At 44.4% G+C, this 19,815-nt stretch overlaps 1 protein-coding gene across 1 annotated transcript in view; it reads left to right on the top strand.

Moving 5' to 3' along the window:
- The window catches only part of ADGRD1 (adhesion G protein-coupled receptor D1), a 1,126,805-nt gene that overhangs the window by 1,070,170 nt on the left and 36,820 nt on the right, over positions 1–19,815 (top strand). The gene's annotated exons all lie outside the window — the stretch shown is intronic.

The following is a 19,815-nucleotide window of genomic DNA, read 5'->3' as shown; positions in this document are numbered from 1 at the left end:
AATTAGGCTGTTTACTTGTTATGCTTATCGTTTGAGGAGCTCAACCAGAGCTGCTTTTCTTAAGTCATACACGATTTATAACATGGGAGCCAGTTAAATATGCATCTCCCACAATGCCGTGCGTTGGCACTGCTTGCTAGGCAGTGGCCAGGCGCATGGGTGAACCACGGTGACTTAAAACCTGTCCTTGAGCAGACCGATCAGGACCCACCTCGAATTTATAATCCCACAACGCTGGCGCCATTTGCTGTGGAGTAAAAGCACAATATGTGTGTGATGCCTCTCCACAACTAATTTATCTAAATCTTAAATTATTTGGGGGATATTTACAAAGAAGTGGCGGAGTGAGCCCTTAACGCCTCACTGTGCCACTGCAGAAACGCAATGCTGCACCATATTTACAAGAATATGGTGCAGCCTTGCGTTTCCCCCTGCAATGGCGCTGCACTTAAGCGTGTAGCGCCAACGCAGGTGTCTGCGTGCCCCAATCCTTAAATGCCAGTTTGTCACTTCTATGTGTACTGCTTAAAGCATCACACATGGAAGTTACAAAATGTCATTTTTTAAAGGATTGTGTATGTGCAGGAGGGGTCACCTTCCTGAACATATACAATCCAAGGCCTGCTGGTTTTTTCATGTGTGCTGCACAAGGCAGCACATCTGGAAAAAGCAAAAACTAGGAGAAATAAAGCATTTCTCCTTGTTTCGCGAAGTTAAGACCAGGTTTTTCCTGGTCTTCGTTTTTGCCACTGCCTCATATTTACGCCACCCTTATACATAGGGGGCAGCATCGAAATCAATCTGTGTGGCGGTGGAACGCCCACCACACCACCCACTGCCCACCCCTTACACGCTAAGCATAGTGTGAAAGGGGGTCTTATTTACAATGGGGGTCGATCGTGAGTATTCCTGCTGAATCGAGTTCCTTCATTCAGAAGAACGCGACTCCTGTAAACACCGCTCCTAGAAGTGCAATAGATAGTCTCTTGCACTACTTGCATTTAAGAGTGGCCGCTGTCCTGATATTTTGTTGCCCCTTTGTTCCCCATCGTATACATGCCCTGATGAAGGTGCGGCCTTAGATCGGGCCTGGCACTGAAACGCGCGTTGGCGTGGTTACCTTCTGCCCTGCTAGTACCATCTTGGTTCCCCAGCAAGTCGCTGAGAGCACACCGCAGGACAAGCTCAGTGTATTAGTGTACGATGTGTACTGAGGTTTTTGTATTATGTTAACTGGATGTGATTGACGGAATGTGTGATGTTAGGTTAGAAGAATGTTTTTGTGATTATGAATGAAAGATGAATGGGTGATGTGGGGCGTCTTATTTATGTCTATGGGACTGAATTATTGTTATTTGTATACATTTTTGATGATGATGTTTTTGTATACTTTTGGAGAAACATTTCTATCCTGAAAATGAAAATAAAATGATATATTTTTCTATTTTTTGTCTGATCAATCACATTATGCGGCCTTGAATAGTAGTTAGCTCAAAGTTGTGTTGAGTGAAATTCTAGGGCTCTACATGAGCCTTTAATTGAAATATATAGGGCAGACTTATTTCCCTTGGTCTTTGGTCTTATTTACAAGGCCACATTAATGCTGCCTTGTAAATAAGGCAAACCCCTATCCCCGTGGAAACGTGGCGACAAGGGACATACGCCCCTTTGTGTGTTTGCCTGTTGAGGCTTCACTGACTTGGAATGGTGAGCAGTAAGAACCGATTAAAAAGGTGAGGTTTGGGCAGCCCTACTCCCTAAAAGTTTGGCTGGACGTCATTTAGGGGTGTCAGGGGCCAGGTCACAGCTGAGTCCCCTGAGGTGTCTCTTGAGACCTCTTGCACTGCCTTAATTTCGACCCCTGGCCTCAGAGGTGGTAAAACCAGTGCCAAGAATACAAGGTAAACTGTATATTAATGAGCACAGTTTACTTACTGCAGCTTCTGCTGGGTTTAGGGCATTAAATTCAGAATTGCGATGCACAGTCCTCTGATTTAAAAAAAAAAAACACACACACAAAAAAGCCCCATTTCTACAAAAGTTGTTGCATGTTTCATTATTGTGAATACATGGAATATTCTTTTGAACTAAACCTGCACCTCTGCTTCACACGAGTGATAGTGCTTTAGAAATAGACACAAACCAGGATGGATTATGAAAAAGGAATACGTCAAAAACATAGATTATATGCTATATGTGGCCCACATCAAGTAATACAGCTGGACAAAACTTCTATAATTTTTTAATGTGTTTTTTTTGCCTCTCCGTATGATTAATCCTACGATTTCTCATTGAGGTATCCCCCAAGGGTGCCATTAAATGATGACAGTTTGGGCTATAAATAATTTAGGTTTCCAGTGTTGTCCTGTTTTCCTGTTTTTTTGTGGCACTGTATCCTCCTCTTCAAACGAACACAACATTATTCATGTAATAAAAATAAAAATGTGTAATATTCTGTGGCATATCATCACTCTAAATAAAATATAGGAAGTACCTAAAATAGACTTTTAAATGTGTTGTGCTGTTACATTAACGATACATTTAGAATGGATCTTTAGCATTGTCAATCATTATGATATAATCTGGGTTAAGGTCATGTGACATCACTTCCGTGGAAGAGTCAAGGTCAAATGTCATGTTACTTCCTGTGATGTCATTGAGGTCCAAGGATGACTGACGTCTCTTCCTCTAGCACTTTGGTAAATTGGCTTCCATGAATATTAACTCTTTACTTTGCCCAATCAAACACCATGAATGCCAAATCTGTGTTTATCTCTTGTTCTGAAGTATTTACCAGTTCATTCAGCTCCTTGTGTTGTCTTGTAGTGGCCGCAAGAGCCCAAAATGCCAGTCTCCCCACAAGCCTCCAAGGGGGATATTAGCAATGGCCTTATCGCCGCTTTAGCTGCACTTTTTGCAGCTAAAGTGGCGATATTTCTATCGCCCTGATAGCAAGCTGTCGCTAACAGCTGTTGGCGACAGCTTTATGGCGAAAGCGACCGTTTTGGTGCCGCTTTGCATGTCAGCGATATATATCGCTAATGAAATGCAAAGTAGGCGTTCCCAACTTGAAAGCGACTGAAAACAGTCGCAAACCCAGCTTCCCCCTATCAGCAATGCCCATGAAGATATAAAAAAATCTGTGCTAACCGCGAATGTCGCTGGAAGTTAACACCTGCTAAAAACCTGACTTAACCATTCTAGTCAATGGGAGGTGGATTGTAAGGTTAAGTCCTCACCTGCCTATTAGCAATCTTTTCATTAGCGCGTAGAATTTATCGCTAGATTTCTTGCGCTATTGCTGGGTTTCGCCGCTATTGCTGGATTTTCTATCGCCTTAGAGATAAGCGTTGATAATAACGCGTTATCTCCGCGATGAAATCCAGCGATAAAAAAACAGCGCTAAGTGCGGTTTGCGATAATTATCGCATTTTCTTGGTAATATGCCCCTCAGTCTCTACGAACAACCCCCTCACTGCTTGGAATATTATTGGGTGCACTCTTTGGCAAAAAGTCCAACTACTCAGATCATGTGGCCTCCTGCTTCACCTGCTGCAGACAACACCAATATTTCATCACAAGGAGTCACACCACTTGTGCCAAAGTATTGTGGTTTTTTAAAAATACTTTTACAGCATGAACTAAACTTTGGCCTGACAAGTGAATGATCCGGTTCTGTTTGAGTTCCTGAAAGTCTGTGTTTCTTGAGGAGCAGGCTCCCAGTGTGAGAGGTCAGAGTTTGGGTGAGATGCATTGTCCATGGAAATGTTGAGATTCTGTTGGGGTGAGGCTGGCTGTTCTTGGGAGAGAGGAAGGGTGACGTCCATTGAAGGAGATGAATCCACCTGGTGGGATATGCCGGGGTAGACCCTTCACCGTCCTTGGGTACTAAGGGCTTTGAAGTTGAAGTGTTGGGTGATGTCCAGAGACACCAGGGTTGGCATGGGCACGGTGTGATGGTAGCGTCTCCTGGAGATGATGTGTGCTTCATGAAATGCTTCTTTGGTGCATGTGTTGGACCAATTCTGCATCTCGTGAATATCCAAATAGTATGTACCCCCAGGATGTGTGCCATAAGTCCACCAGGAGTGGTAGATCACCCATCCTTCGATTCACTAGCTTGGATGCTGGCACTGTGAACATTGTTCCCACTTGTGAACCCACAAGGTTCCCACTTGAGAGTTGATCCACACCTTGAATACTTGTGAGGTTTGTAACTCTAAAGTGTCAGTGTGACTGAATACCAAGAAGTGCCCTCAGTGAAGGGGCCACCAATCACAGTACACCAGCTTGGTGATCGTTGATATAGTTTACATCACTTCTTTTCATTTCTCGTGCCTCTGCTTCACCCACCTTGTGAGAACAGGTGAAGTTGCTCCACTCACATCCTATAAGTCCATCCCCCATAAAACTAGGACCACACAGTGGATCAGGTGTGCGTTGTTCTTCAAGCTGGGTCTGGTGGCTCAGTGGACTAATGCATCCACTGAAGGGGCCTGTGTTCGACCTCATGGTAACAGGTTCAAATCCCCGTAGGTCCACTCAGCCTTTCATCCATCTGAGGTCGATAAAATGAGTACCGTTGGGTAACAAGAAACATCTGTTATTCAGCGCCAGGATACCTATGGGTGAACATGAGCTTTACAAGCACATGTGTTTTGTTATGTTTAATAAGCCATTAACATCACATACAATTCTCGCTCTTGTATCAGCCGAGTCGAGCTATTAAACTTTACCTTCTTCAGTTCAGGTCTCAGTCCCTCTCCTGAGGTCTTGAAGGAGCCTACTGGTCTCCCTTGAGTGAGCTTTACTTTTTCTTGAAGTTATCTTCCTTGGAACTATCTTTATTTCTTAGTTTTGTTCTAGACTATTTTGGAAAAAACGCATTCTCTGTACACAAACATCTTCTGTTTTCTGTTTGGTCACATCTCCTTTGGAGATGGTGTCACTCTTAGACAGTGTGCAATTGTGCATTGGTATCACAGTTGTTGCCCCTTTATCTCAGCCGCAATTGCCAATCCTCCCCATAAGCAGTGGCCTCCACGCATCCATTGTTACCCATTCAGATAAGTTGTGTGTAGTAACTGTGCTACACTCTAGGTGGCACTGAAGGACACATGTGCACAGCAGCTCATCATTCTTTTCCTGGCCAATGGTCTCAATGGTTTAGTTTGAACCCCCAGTGGGTGAAGCCCTCCCACAGAGGCAGTATCTGGTCTCCACACCATCTGGCCCTTAAAACCCGCCAGAAGCAATCGCATAATTCCATCCAATCCATTGAATATGGTGGACAGAAACATACCTCTCCGGAAGGCATAGTAGCGTCATTTCAAGATTATTATCGGAAGCTATATCAAAATGAACACCAACAGTTAACACCTAACACTAAAGATTTTTTGAATAACTGGCTCATTGGAACAGATCTTGGTAAAACTGTCGATGAGACAACAAGGGAGGACCTTGAAAAAGAGGTCTCAAGCATCGAGGTAGAATTAGCTCTATCTGAACTTGCTACCGGAAAAGCAGCCGGACCAGACAGAAGACCTTTAGATCTTTATAAGCTACTTGGTAACCTTATAGTACCATTCCTTTACGCTCTATTTCTTGGTGTGCAATGGCATGGAAACCCCCCCGAGTCATGGAAACACACAAATATTGCCATCTTCCCTAAAAAAGGTAAACCACCGGAACAAACATCTTCATACCGCCCAATCTCACTCATCAACTCAGATTCAAAGATTTATGCCAAGGTCTTTGCCAACCATCTCAGTAAGATTGTCGAACACCTGGTCTCCCCTTGGCAGCACGGCTTTATCCCCGGCAAAAGTACGATAGACCATACTCGCACAGCCATCTCCCTATTTGACATCATGGGAGTAGAAGGAGGCCAGATGTCGATGATCCTATTGGATGCTGGGAAGGCCTTTGACCGGGTCTCATGGCAGTTCCCTTGGGAGGTGCTAGAGATCAACAACCTTGGCCCGGTCCTTATAAAATCCATTAAGGCCCTCTATGTCGACCCTAAGGCAAAAATTATGGTAGGGGGTAGCGAATCAGAACTTATTAACATCCAGAGGGGCACGCGGCAAGGTTACCCGTGCTCCCTGATTCTATTCGCTCTCTATATTAACCCACTCATTCTTAAACTACTCACCTCACCAGTAATCGAACCAGTCAAAGTGGGCATGCATAACACCAAAGTACTTGCCTATGCCGACGACGTGGCGGTATTAACACCAAACCCCACAGAGGCAATTGAGGAAATCGAAGTAATTACACGGTCCTTTGGTCTATATTCAGGATATTCCCTGAATAAGGATAAGACGATGGTTATTTGTACCGAGAATACATCCTTTGTCAGCCATTATAGAGTTAACAATTCGGTATATTTGGGTGTAAATATCTCGCCTAAAATAAATGAAATTAATCAACTAAATTATGACCCGCTTATTAAGAAAGTTAAGAAAGACCTTCACAGAGTAAATAACCTCCATCTATCTATAATTGGCAGGGGGAATTACCTTAAAATGAGTGTTTCCAAAAATACTATATCTATTTCGGGCAATCCCTTTTTTGGTCGACAATGATATAATCAAAAACCTTGATTCTACTATGTCAAGCTTTATTTGGAATTATGGTAAAGTTAGGAGAGCCCTACCTAAGCTAACTCTACCATATCTAAGAGGAGGATTAGCAATACCAAATTTAACATTCTACTTATGGGCGACTCTCCTCCAACAAATGACTACCCTCTTTGACACTAGAGCTTTAGTAAGCATTAATTCAGAACAGGCTATACCCTCAATATATGAATTATCTTTAGGAGATAAGGCTAGAGGATTGTTATTGAAACAAGTTGAACCATCCTACTTTAAAAAGATTAAATTTAAGATTATCACGGATGCATCGAGAATCTGGAAATGTACCACTAAATATCTGAAAATATCAAGATATACTAAATATACACCCCTATGGCAGAGCTCAATAATCCCGACCCAACTCAATGATAACACCTCTAGGAGGTGGGAGAGCCTAGGGGCAGTTACAGTAGGAGATTTCCTGGGTAGAGAACTTATGCCATCCTTCGAAAAATTATGTGCAGACTATCAAATCCCCCGCACTAACTATTTGAAATTCATTCAAATCTACACCTCTCTAGCCGCTATATGTATCAAGCTATTTAGCATTCGCAAAGACCGAAATTCTGCGAATTTCGGCCTTTGCGAATGCTAATTAGACAAATGGAATGTATCAAACTAGTTTGATGCAAAATAAGGAATAGCAAAATTTGCTAATCCTTATTTTGCGATTGCACTTAAGGAATTGCAAATTTTGCGATTCCTTAAATGCAATGTATCAAACAAATAAAATGCAAAAAATGCCATTAAGGAGTAGCAAATTACCACCAACTTCTAGTTGGTGGTAATTTGCGATTTCTTATCAAAAATCTTTTTTGATAAAAACCAAAGGTGCCATATGACGCCCATACATGCCCTTAGGGCATGTATGTGCGCCATATGCCCCCAAATGTCTTTTTCAGGGGTGCAGCAGGGTGTTCTTGAGACACCCCTGCACCCTTGGAAACATCCCTAATTTGCGATCAGCAAAGTGCTAATTGCAAATTGCACTTTCATTCCTATGGGCCTCCTGGCCCATGGAAATGAAGGGGTAATTTGCGATTGACAATTTGCTAATCTCAAATTAAGGAATGCTAAGGAATCGCTATTGGAAAGCGATTTTGTACATACATACCGTTTTGCATTTCCTAAATAGCGATTCCTTAAAATTCGCTATTTAGGAAATGCAAAATGGTTTGTTGATACATATAGCGGTTAGACACTTGCTACCGTGTATAGACTTAAAAACAGTTCCGATATTAGATCTAATAGGTAAACAGACAACCCGGATAGGCAACATCTATGAACTATTTATAAGGAACCATCCTGACGACCTTGAACAAACGGAAAGAAATTGGGCCATTAAGCTGAACAACTTAAACATCGATATAGATATGTCTTTGACGTTATCATCCAAACTCCTTTTAGCCTCAAACTTAAAAGCCCAAACTTATCAAACAATCTACGACCTCTATTTTACCCCCGCAAAACTATTCACCTGGGGCAAAAGAATCAATGATCATTGCCCAAGATGTTCTTTTGGTCCAGCTAACGTGACCCACATGCTAGCTGAGTGCCCAAAACTAGATGCGATTAAAAAAGGTATGACCAAATATTGGGCTGAAATTTTTGGACACGAATTAAGAACATCAGCGACACTCTTTGTCATAGGCTATGATGACTCCTTAGGGTACAGTAATAAAGAAGCAATGTCTATCTTTGTCGGAACGGCTGTATATAGAATCATCCTAGCAGCACAGTGGAAAGACACAGATGCTCCAACTTTTCAGGGGTGGCTGAGCAGATTATTAGGTATTTACAAGCAGGAGACTGCAATTTATAGAACTAGACAGAAAAAATCAAGAACACTAGGGGAACAGATATGGGCTCCTGTTGCCACCTGGTTCGATAACCAAAGAAATATATAGTTTCAGTAAAAGAAATTGTTTAGTAATGTAATATAGGTGGATACCTCCCACAACCTGTGTATCCCCTCTCTCCCCTTTCTAGAGTATACCTGAATACTTCTAAGAAGAAATCTTAAAATGAATTATTTCTTACTGTGCTGTTTATTTAACATGACCGCTTGGAATGTATGAAGCAAAGAATTTTCTTTTTTCAGTAACGTTAGGTTGTGTTTATCTTTTTTTTTTATATTGTACTCTACATATCCTTCTTAAACTGTACCGTTTTGAATCTACTCAAATAAAAATAAAAAAATAAAAAAAGGAACTATCTTTATTGCTTAGTTTTGTTCTAGACTTTTTTGTAAAAACGGATTCTCTGTACACAAACATCTTCTGTTTTCTGTTTGGTCACATCTCCTTTGGAGATGGTGTCACTCTTAGACAGTGTGCAATTGTGCATTGGTATCACAGTTGTTGCCCCTTTATCTCAGCCGCAATTGCCAATCCTCCCCATAAGCAGTGGCCTCCACGCATCCATTGTTACCCATTCAGATAAGTTGGGTGTAGTAACTGTGCTACACTCTAGGTGGCACTGAAGGACACATGTGCACAGCAGCTCATCATTCTTTTCCTGGCCAATGGTCTCAATGGTTTAGTTTGAACACCCAGTGGGTGAAGCCCTTGCACAGAGGCAGTATCTGGTCTCCACACCACCCGCGACGCGCAATTTCAATGTTTCTGACTCTAGACCAGCAAAACTTTATTTCTATCTTCACTGCTTGTGTAAAATCATGGCATCAAGTCACAGACGGTAATGACATGTGGACAGATGTGGCATGAAGTCAAAAACAGCATGAGGGAAGGGTACACAGATGGCACACAGGTGTGTGAGCCCCTCCCCAGCCTCTGACACCTGGCACAGAATCCAAACCCCATCCCGGGACCATCCTGCCAGGCACAGATGACTCACTCCAGACCTCATCCATGCATACGTGCTTCTCTGGGCACCGCCTGAGCACAGGCGCTATACTGGATGAAGTCGGGAACAGGGAAAACTGGCCTACAATGAGACCAAAGCATTCACCAACAGGCCGGAGTCTACTAGAGGCCTCCAGCGCGGGGGAGAGTTACCCACTGATAGACCAGTGGGAATGGGACTCAGTCAACTTACAGGCGCTGACGGTTCTTCATCGGCAGCTGGACTGGGGGAGACTTAAGGCCTAATTACGAGTTTGGCGGTCCATAGAATGACCAAACCGACGGTGGCGGGGCTGCAACAGCCACATTGGTGGTCGACTGCCGTAATACGACTTTGGCGGTAGGACCACCATGGGGCTGCCGCAACCGCTAGGGATCTGCGATCCCTCAGTGGTGCATTGCGGTCCGGGGCAGCAATATGCTGGCGGTGCCTCTGCGGCACTCCAAAGCATATTACGACTTTCCAGACCTCCACATTTTCCATGGCGGTGAGCCCACCATGAAAAGAGTGGTGGACAGGAAAGTAAGGGGGCCCTAGAGGGCCCCTGCTGCATGGGGGTACACGTTCTGCCCCCTGTCTGTATGCACTGCTATTCTTGCAGGGCATGGACTGCACAGACCATGCCATGCAGGAACTGATTTGGCGCTCTCTTGGCGCTGCAGTTTTATGGCGCACTGTGGGACCGCCAAAGCACCAACCGCCACACCACGAGGAAACTCATTATCTGGCGGCCAGTGTGCAATGGGCTTTGGCAGTGTGGGAGCGGAACGCTGGCGTGGCGGCCCATACCGACAAAGTCATAATCCGCCCCTTAGTTATTTGCAGTGGTTAATTTGAGCTGTTACTCTTGTTATGCAAATTTCCTGAAAATGCGTGATTATGGCATAATGCATAATTACACGCCCATAAAAATTGGCAGCCAATACACCGCATGTGATAAAAATGTGCCGCAAACGTATAGGAAGAGTACAAACAGAGCGGTCGTGGGTGTTGTTTGTGGGGCCTTTTTGCAATAGTTTTTTATTTAAAATGCATCCTTGCGTCCTAAAATGAATGACGCAAGGACACATTTGGTGCAAAAATGCAGCTTCAAATGAGAGTTCTGCATTTTGTTTAATTACAGATAATTTTGCCAAATTTTGCATAATTGCACAAGATCAAATTTCGCACACCCCTCATGTAAATTGTAAAGGAGTCGCTCACTTGCACGGCGCGTGCGTTTCTAAAAAACCAGCACGGCTAGGGCATAGCTGACAAGTTTCCCAGGTCCATGGTGCTCTAGTTTGGGTTTTTCCAAGTAGTGGGATTTGCAGACCTGTTTTATAACGCAATAAACATGACTACAAGTCCCAGAATTCAATGAAAAAACCCTGGACAGGAGCAGCACATCACACATGGACCTGGGAAACCTTGCAGTGCTGCTAAAATGTAGGGTCCTTGTGGCTATGGAGCGAGACATGGACCTCAGATGATCTCAAAGTCGAAGGCGGTGCGTCCTTAGGGAGACGCGTGCCGGCCACTTTAGGGTGTCGCGGGATTGTGCCAAATTACTGAAAACATGTACAAAGGCTTTTTCAGCACATGGGGAGGCTCAGCACTAGCTGCCCCAGTCATGTGTGCCCATAGAACCTTGCACCTTTCCTGCAAAAAAGCCTTGCAACGCTTTCTCCCTCCTTAAAAGGCAGTAGAACAACCTACTGAGACACGTTTCAACATGGCGGTGGAGCAGTCCATCCTTTACACGCCAGCAGACATTCTAGAGGTGAGACTGGAAAGAGAGGAAGGGTGGGAGGTAAAACTGGTGCGGTCTGAAGTTCCTGTGGAGATGGCAGTCACTCAGGGCTCCTACGACGACATGGTACTATACCACATTTCAGGATGACGTCAAAGGGGTACATTTAAATAATTTTTAAACCATTCTAAGATGGCCACCTGTATGAGCTCATGTGCGCAAGGGGTGGGAGATAAATTCAGCTCCACCAGCGGAGTGTGCAGAGTTTTTCCCACTCCGTGTTATGCTTGTCACACAGAGTTCTGACAAAATTACGCCAAGTGCCGCATGGAAGAGTTCATTCTCGCGCACGGCTCTGCGTTAGTAAGTTGGCGAGCGTGCAAGAATTGGCATCCCCTAGCGGGATTTTCAGGCACTGGGACTGCACCTGGTGAGATTTTCTCAACGTGGGCCTTCACCAGTGGTCGGGACCGTTCATGGTGGGAAAAACTGCTGCTCGAGTAGGAAATCTACTGGAGCGGCAGCAAAGAAGCAGTGCAAGATGCCGTTCGCGTTGCAAATCAGCGCGAGCAGCGGGTCGTGCCGATTCCGCCAGCTCGCGGAACTCTGTGGAATCTCATAGAGTTTTCAGTGAAACTCTGCGAAGTCCGACCACCCCAAATGTGCGCGTACATTACTGTCTTCATGGACTTCTTTTGCTTAAAGAAACACATTGAAAAATTTCTGCTGCGTGTGCACTTACATACCCGCGCGGTCATGGCGGCCATCTTGGGAAGCTTTTTTTTAAGCACTAGGAAAAACTGTCAAGTCAGTCTTGTGTTTGCATGCACGGCAACTTTCTGATAATAAAAGCATTTGAAAGCCAATAGTTCTGTGCCCTGGTGTCATGAGTGAGACCTATTTTCTTTCCCAATGCTTACTGTGTTTGGTTCAAATCATCTAAGGAATTTTGAATTTTTTGAATGTTAATTTCCACACTATATACAAATTCATATCATCAGTGTTTATAGAATAATTTGATTGGACAAGGGAGCATTTTCTCTCTTTGCCACTGGTATACCTGAACACCCAGCGCTGCTCAGCAGATGCTTCTAAAAGGCCTGGTGTGCCTCAACTGACGCACAGCCCTGCCTTTCATTATACATGAAATGCACGTGCGTATGTATAATGTGCACGCGTGCATATTACATCTGGGGCTTTGCAGATCTATGCAACAAATGACTGCATTATGTCTGAAATGTGCTGTGTCTCTGATGGAGGAGTGCAAGAGGTCTCCGTATGTGATGCTGCTGCTGTTGTCATGGAAACGGCAGGCGGACTTGTTTCCAAAGATGCTTCTGCGATGTCCTTAGCGCACCCTCAGAACCAATTCCTTTATATTAAAAAAAGGGAAACACATTCTGTTGAATGTTCCTAAAATGCAGCCGACGGATTGAAAATGATGGATTTCTACAACAGTACAAGCTGTCTGACATACAGGCCGGAAGGGGGCCGGGGTGGGGGGCGGGGGGTTGTAAGGGGGGAAGTGAAGCGTGCTTCCTCTGTGTAGGCAGCCCCCGAGCACTCACTTCGGGACCGTGAGTCTTCGGAGACGCCTTTAGTTACTCTCGGATCTTTATGCAGTGACATAACTCGGGGTTTGGACCCTGAAATAACAGTTTGTGATGTCCCTGCGGCTGTTTCCTAGCGGTTATAAGCCAGTAGTTTGCTTCGTATCTAGCGTGGTCTAGTGTTGCTGACCTTGAAATTGAATATCATGGTTTTACTTTCCCGTCTGCACCTAATCAATCATCGAAAAAGGGTTCGAATCTTAGAAATGCACTTTATTTCACTGCCTGTATCTCATATTGCAGGTATGTGCTGAAGATAGTCTGATGCAAGTATCTGAAGAGAACCAGTTCAGGCACTGACCCTCTTCATGCCCCAAGTACCTGAGAACTACACCCTGGTCTAAACCAGACCCCACCCATCCTACCGCCTTGTGCCCATCAGCTCATGGACCGGAAGCTGCCTGTTAAATCACCACTGCTCCCTGGAGCCAGATCTCAGTGATAACTGGCACTGGAAATCAGGAATACATCATATTCACAAGAATACAAGATGTTCACAAGCATACGTAATGTTCACAAAGTACATGATGTTCACAAGAGTACATAATGTTCACAAGAATACATCATGTTCACAAGAATACAAGATGTTCACAAGCATACGTAATGTTCAGAAAGTACATGATGTTCACAAGAGTACATAATGTGCACAAGAATACATCATGTTCAAAAGAATACAAGATGTTCACAAGCATACGTAATGTTCAGAAAGTACATGATGTTCACAAGAGTACATAATGTGCACAAGAATACATCATGTTCACAAGAATACAAGATGTTCACAAGCATACGTAAGGTTCAGAAAGTACATATTGTTCACAATAGTACATAATGTTCACAAGAATACATCATGTTCACAACAATACAAGATGTTCACAAGCATACGTAATGTTCAGAAAGTACATGATGTTCACAAGTGTACATAATGTTCACAAGAATACAAGATGTTCACAAGCATACGTAATGTTTACAAAGTACATGATGTTCACAAGAGTACATAATGTTCACAAGAATACATCATGTTCACAAGAATACAAGATGTTCACAAGCATACGTAATGTTCAGAAAGTACATGATGTTCACAAGTGTACATAATGTTCACAAGAATACATCATGTTCAAAAGAATACAAGATGTTCACAAGCATACGTAATGTTCAGAAAGTACATATTGTTCACAAGAGTACATAATGTTCACAAGAATACATCATGTTCACAAGAATACAAGATGTTCACAAGCATACGTAATGTTCAGAAAGTACATGATGTTCACAAGTGTACATAATGTTCACAAGAATACAAGATGTTCACAAGCATACATAATGTTCACAAAGTACATGATGTTCACAAGAGTACATAATGTCCACAAGAATACATCATGTTTACAAGAATACAAGATGTTCACAGGCATACGTTGACAAGAATACATCATGTTCACAAGAATACAAGATGTTCACAAGCATACGTAATGTTCAGAAAGTACATGATGTTCACAAGTGTACATAATGTTCACAAGAATACAAGATCTTCACAAGCATACGTAATGTTCACAAAGTACATGATGTTCGCAAGAGTACATAATGTTCACAAGAATACATCATGTTCACAAGAATACAAGATGTTCACAAGCATACGTAATGTTCAGAAAGTACATGATGTTCACAAGTGTACATAATGTTCACAAGAATACAAGATGTTCACAAGCATACATAATGTTCACAAAGTACATGATGTTCACAAGAGTACATAATGTCCACAAGAATACATCATGTTTACAAGAATACAAGATGTTCACAAGCATACGTTGACAAGAATACATCATGTTCACAAGAATACAAGATGTTCACAAGCATACGTAATGTTCAGAAAGTACATGATGTTCACAAGTGTACATAATGTTCACAAGAATACAAGATCTTCACAAGCATACGTAATGTTCACAAAGTACATGATGTTCGCAAGAGTACATAATGTTCACAAGAATACATCATGTTCACAAGAATACAAGATGTTCACAAGCATACGTAATGTTCAGAAAGTACATGATGTTCACAAGAATACATGATGTTCAGAAGCATGTTCACAAGAGTTCATCATGTTCACAAATTCCACTCTTTGTATGTCATTTATACTGCCCCAGTCCTTTCCTTTTTCCCTCAGGTCAATTGTGTTTCATAGTCCGGTTCTACTTACAATTTAAAAATGCTTTTTAGTCAAGCACGAGCAACAAACAAAGTAAAACACAGATTCTAAGGTGCCAAGTAAAGTGAAAGAAAGAGACCTCCCGGCTTCCGCCTCAGGAGGGAAAGGATTCTTCTGTTGGTTATCGCTGGAAGAACAGTCCCTAATTCCTTTTTATAGCGCTGCTAGAGCGCGCGATTCGCCTGGCCCACAACCAATATGGCCGCCAAGATCGAATCCCAGCCCTCGGCGTCGATGCTCGGCCGAGGGCGGTCCGGGGTAGGGGAGGGGGGGGAAGAGCACAGAGCGCTTAGGAGCGCTGAGGGGGTCTCTAATCTCGGGCGCTTTTTATTCAAGCGCTATCGAGCACGCTAGTAAAATGCAGAATTTAAAAATGCTTTTTAGTCAAGCACGAGCAACAAACAAAGTAAAACACAGATTCTAAGGTGCCAAGTAAAGTGAAAGAAAGAGACCTCCCGGCTTCCGCCTCAGGAGGGAAAGGATTCTTCTGTTGGTTATCCTTATCTTTCTTTCTTTCTTTCTTTATTTCTTTCTTTCCTTCCTCCTTTGTCTGTTTCTTTCTCTCTCTCTCTCAAAGGCAAGAGGCTGGCAGCCAATACAAAAATGACTGGTGCTTTTTACGTCAATGTTAGCCAATACCTACATTTTACTAAACATTAAAATCAAAAGTCTGTGAATGTACGCCAAAATGCAGCCGAATCCAGCGCAGCTCCAATCTGAAAAGCACCCTTCCACTACACGAACTCTGGGCCCCCAACCAAAGTGAAAACACTACCTTGTATAAATGCAGAGATGGACAGCAGTCCTTTTCCTTGAGAAAAAAATCCCCAGAACGCTCCCAAGCTTGTTGCCAAATGTGTAAAGATGAGGTCTCCACCCGTGGTTTGTCAATATGTATTTATTGGTTGAGAAGTCGATGAAAGTAGATACAGGTCTGAAGGCCCAGCAGATCAACACCATCTGCCTCCAGCATTCTGCTCCCTTCATCATCACATTCCAGTCCTTTCACTCCACATTACATCATACAATGTAAGTTCAACCTACCACCTGGCATTGAAAAATACAATAGAAACAGTATGCATCATGTAAACCTAAACACCACACTGCCCCTTTCTTTCTGCCCTTTTATTCTAGTGCTGCTCCTTTTTTCTGCTCTTTACCTTGCATTCTAGTTCATTCCTTTTTGTTCTGCCCATAAACTCTGCCAGCTCACCTATCCTAGAACCAAGCTACAATAAAGGATTACTCAACTATAGAGCTGGACTGTGTATCTCCCTTTACTACACTCAGCTGGATCTTTGAAAATAATGTTATGAATAAAAATATATTTGAAACTGTTTTCAAACTTTGAACTCCCCAGTGCTGTACAGCAATCATGTGCTCTAAAAGAGACGCCACAAAGATCTGAAATAGGGAGGAAGCTGACATGGCAGAGAGCTTGTGGCGGAGAGCTTGTGGCGGGGAGCTTGCGGCAGAGAGCTGATGATGGAGAGTACGAGGCGGAGAGCTCGTGGCGGACAGCTTGCGGTAGAGAGCTCTTGGCAGAGAGCTCGCAGTGGAGAGCACCTCAGGGTGAGCTTCAGGCAGAGAGCTCATGGTGCAGAGCCCGTGGCGGAGAACTCGCAGTGGAGAGCTGATGGCCGAGAGCGCGAGGCGGGGAGCTCATGGTGGACAGCTTGTAGTGGAGAGCTCGTGGCTGAGAAATCGCAGCGCAGAACCTGTGGTGGAGATCTCGCGGCTCAGAGCTCGTGGTAGGCCAGCTGATGAGGTTGATAGGAAAGCTGGCAACATGCTCTGCCCTCTGTAGGTTCAGCAGGGCTTCCAAATACCCCATCATTGTGAGCAGCTGCAACGTCACTCTCTGCCTTCACTATAGGTAAGAGAATCCCTGGGCATCTCCCTCTCTCATCAAACCACGCCCACGTGCATCCTCGCCTGTCGATTTCATCGTGCGGATCAGCACATTATCCACAGCAATGACGTGTCCCAAGAATTAGAAGCCTCTTTTAAACTCAGGCAGCAGGAACCTGCCTTTTGGTGAGCTCAGAATTACCCACCACCTGATTGTCAGAGTACTTTCCTGTCAAGGACCCGCCAGGATTCAATAGTGCCTCTACAGTACCCCCAGATCATTGCTTGAAGAGGGGGTCCTGATGTGTACACACACCAACCACCCCAAAAGCCACTACTAGAAAGACTCAATGTGTGGGGTTTAAACACGGCTCTAGGAGTCTTGACATCTAAACCTAGGGTTATGACTTTGTAAAAGTATGCTGGCAGCATAAAAACTGTCCTGGAAGGAAGCATACCTTGGACATTAACCCCAGGGCGTCCTACAGCATCCAGTTTCAGAGGCTGTTCACTTAAATATACCATCGTGGGAAAGTTACAGACCCCCAAATAAACAGTTCTGCTCAGTTACTGTTGTTGGGTTACTTCCTGATATGGACGAGAGTACAGCGGTACCTCCTGAGATAGCGGGAGAACCGAGGTACTTCCTGAGATGGCGGAAGGTACCGGGATACCTCCTGAGATGGCAGAGAGTACCAGGGTACCTCCTGAGAAGGGAAGAAAGAGTATCGGGGTACCCTCTGAGATGGTGGAGAGTACCAGGTACCTCCTGAGGAGGGGGGGAGTACCAGGGTACCTTCTGAGACAGCAGAGATTACTGGGTACCTCCTGAGAAGGGGGAGAGTACCTTTGTACCTCCTGAGATGGCAGAGAGTAGCAGGAACCTCCTGAGATGGGGGAGACTACCAGAGTACCACCAGAGATTGGGAGAGTACCAGGGTACCGCCTGACATTGAGGAGAGTACCGGGGTACCTCCTGAGACAGAGATCCTGAGTTGGGGGAGAGTACCAGGGTACCTCCTGAAAAAGAGATCCTGAGTTGGGGGAGAATACCAGGGTACCTCCTGAGATGGGAGAGAGTACTGCAGACCACTTGATCCTTCTGAATATGTAATTGGGGTTCTGTCCACTATTTTCAGTAAAGTGTCCACCTGTCTCTCCCCTCCTCCAACACAAATCGAACTCTTGATGAAGAAGGTACCCTTGGAAGTTGGAAGTTTAATTTCTTCTGGGACTAAACAGCGGGTGGCGTGAGGACCGTTGTGGATTTCACAACAACGTTCTCAAAAAGTATAAACAGTGAGCAGTTGCTCTTGTGCAGATTGCCTCACACCGTTGAAGATGGGTAGTTTCACGTACTCATTCACCCATGCCACCAAAGGCTTCTCGGCTTTGTGACCATACCACCATTCATGTTCACGTCTGCTCTCAGGGGTTTCACCAGAGGAATGGCACCTCATCAGCACAGAGCACAAGTCCAGGGCTTTCTGTTCCTGTCAATCGGCTGAAAACAGGAAACAGCTTTGGTTGTGAGAACTAGGGATCACATATGACCAGAAGGAATTGGCCCCCACTAAAGCAAGCCTTGTGGAGCACACATCAACAATAGTGTCATTTCTGTAACCTCTTTCACTGAAGAGAGGTACTCAGAGGATTGCCTCTTAAACTTCAGGCAGGAAGGTGGAGCATTTCTAAGTTTGGATGGAGAAGTGACCCTTACTCTTGGGACAGAAGATCCTACTACAATCTTCATGATGGATCCCGGCTTGGATCTACCCAGTGTCTACTCCGCTCTCGGAGTGGACGCACTGCCACACCCCTTCCGAATGACCCTGGGTAGAACAGAAAGGAGCAAGAAGGCACAATGAAGGGGGACATCAGTTCTGGCCCAAGTGTGACTCTCAGAGAGTTCACTGATAACTTTCTAGAAAACAATACATTTCACGCGTTGGGTTTGAGCTGGTGGCCAATGGTCCTCTCTTGGAACCTCTCAGTTGATAAACATGTCCGCTCTGTCTTTAACCCCTTGACCGCGGCGAAAATTCCCCCGCGGTGCGGGTGATTTATGGCGTGGGCGTGGTTCGGACGGCCCCCAGCCGTCCTCCGCACACGCCCACCATGACGTCGGCCGGCCGCCGGCCGTCCGACGCATGGAAGGGGTTAAGATGGAGTCTCCTCTCTTGTGGTACATCAGCCTCATCCGGAAAAAAGCATCCACGCTTACATTGCCTACATCTGCCTAAGGAGATGCTGACACTAGGGGGCATATTTATACGGGGATTGTCCCACCTGATCATCACTTTCACCGGAGTTCTGGTGGCGCAATGCCCTGTTCCATATTTACAAAGTGCTGTTAATAACGCTGCTTTGTAAATATGATACCCTTACACGTCGGTATCTGCATGAAAGGGGCGTGCAATGAGCATTGCTGAGGGCGTTACACCGCAGCACCCATTGCTTTTTTAAGCTGCCCCAGATTTACAAGGAACTGCAATAGCAGGCCTTAGAATGACGAAATGAGGAGAAATACTTTTATTTATTAATTGTTTAATTAAAGTGAGATCAAAACGTCATGACTGAGTGTTGATGTGCAAGGAGGTGTCCCTTCCTGCATATAAACAATCATTAAATAATGACGATGTTTTACTTCTATGTGTGCTGTATTCTGCAGCGCACAAATAATTAACACATCGCCATTATTTCACATAGACAATAATTTCCTGCAACGCGAGCCCCCTTGCACTATGGCACAAAGAAGCCTGTGTTGGAGCTAGGCAGCTATTTTTAGCACCAGCACGAGGGAAAACACAGGAGTGCGCCGTATAGTTGTAAATGCAGCAAATCCCAGCCTTTTTGGAAATGGCAGAGTGCAGCGCTGCAAAATTTGCCTCAGCCCCATGCTCCGCCAATTCCTTGTAAATA

The sequence above is a fragment of the Lissotriton helveticus genome, chromosome 11 (assembly GCF_964261635.1).
Source record: "Lissotriton helveticus chromosome 11, aLisHel1.1, whole genome shotgun sequence".
NCBI lineage: Eukaryota > Metazoa > Chordata > Amphibia > Caudata > Salamandridae > Lissotriton > Lissotriton helveticus.
This window is presented reverse-complemented; position numbering and strand designations above follow the sequence as displayed.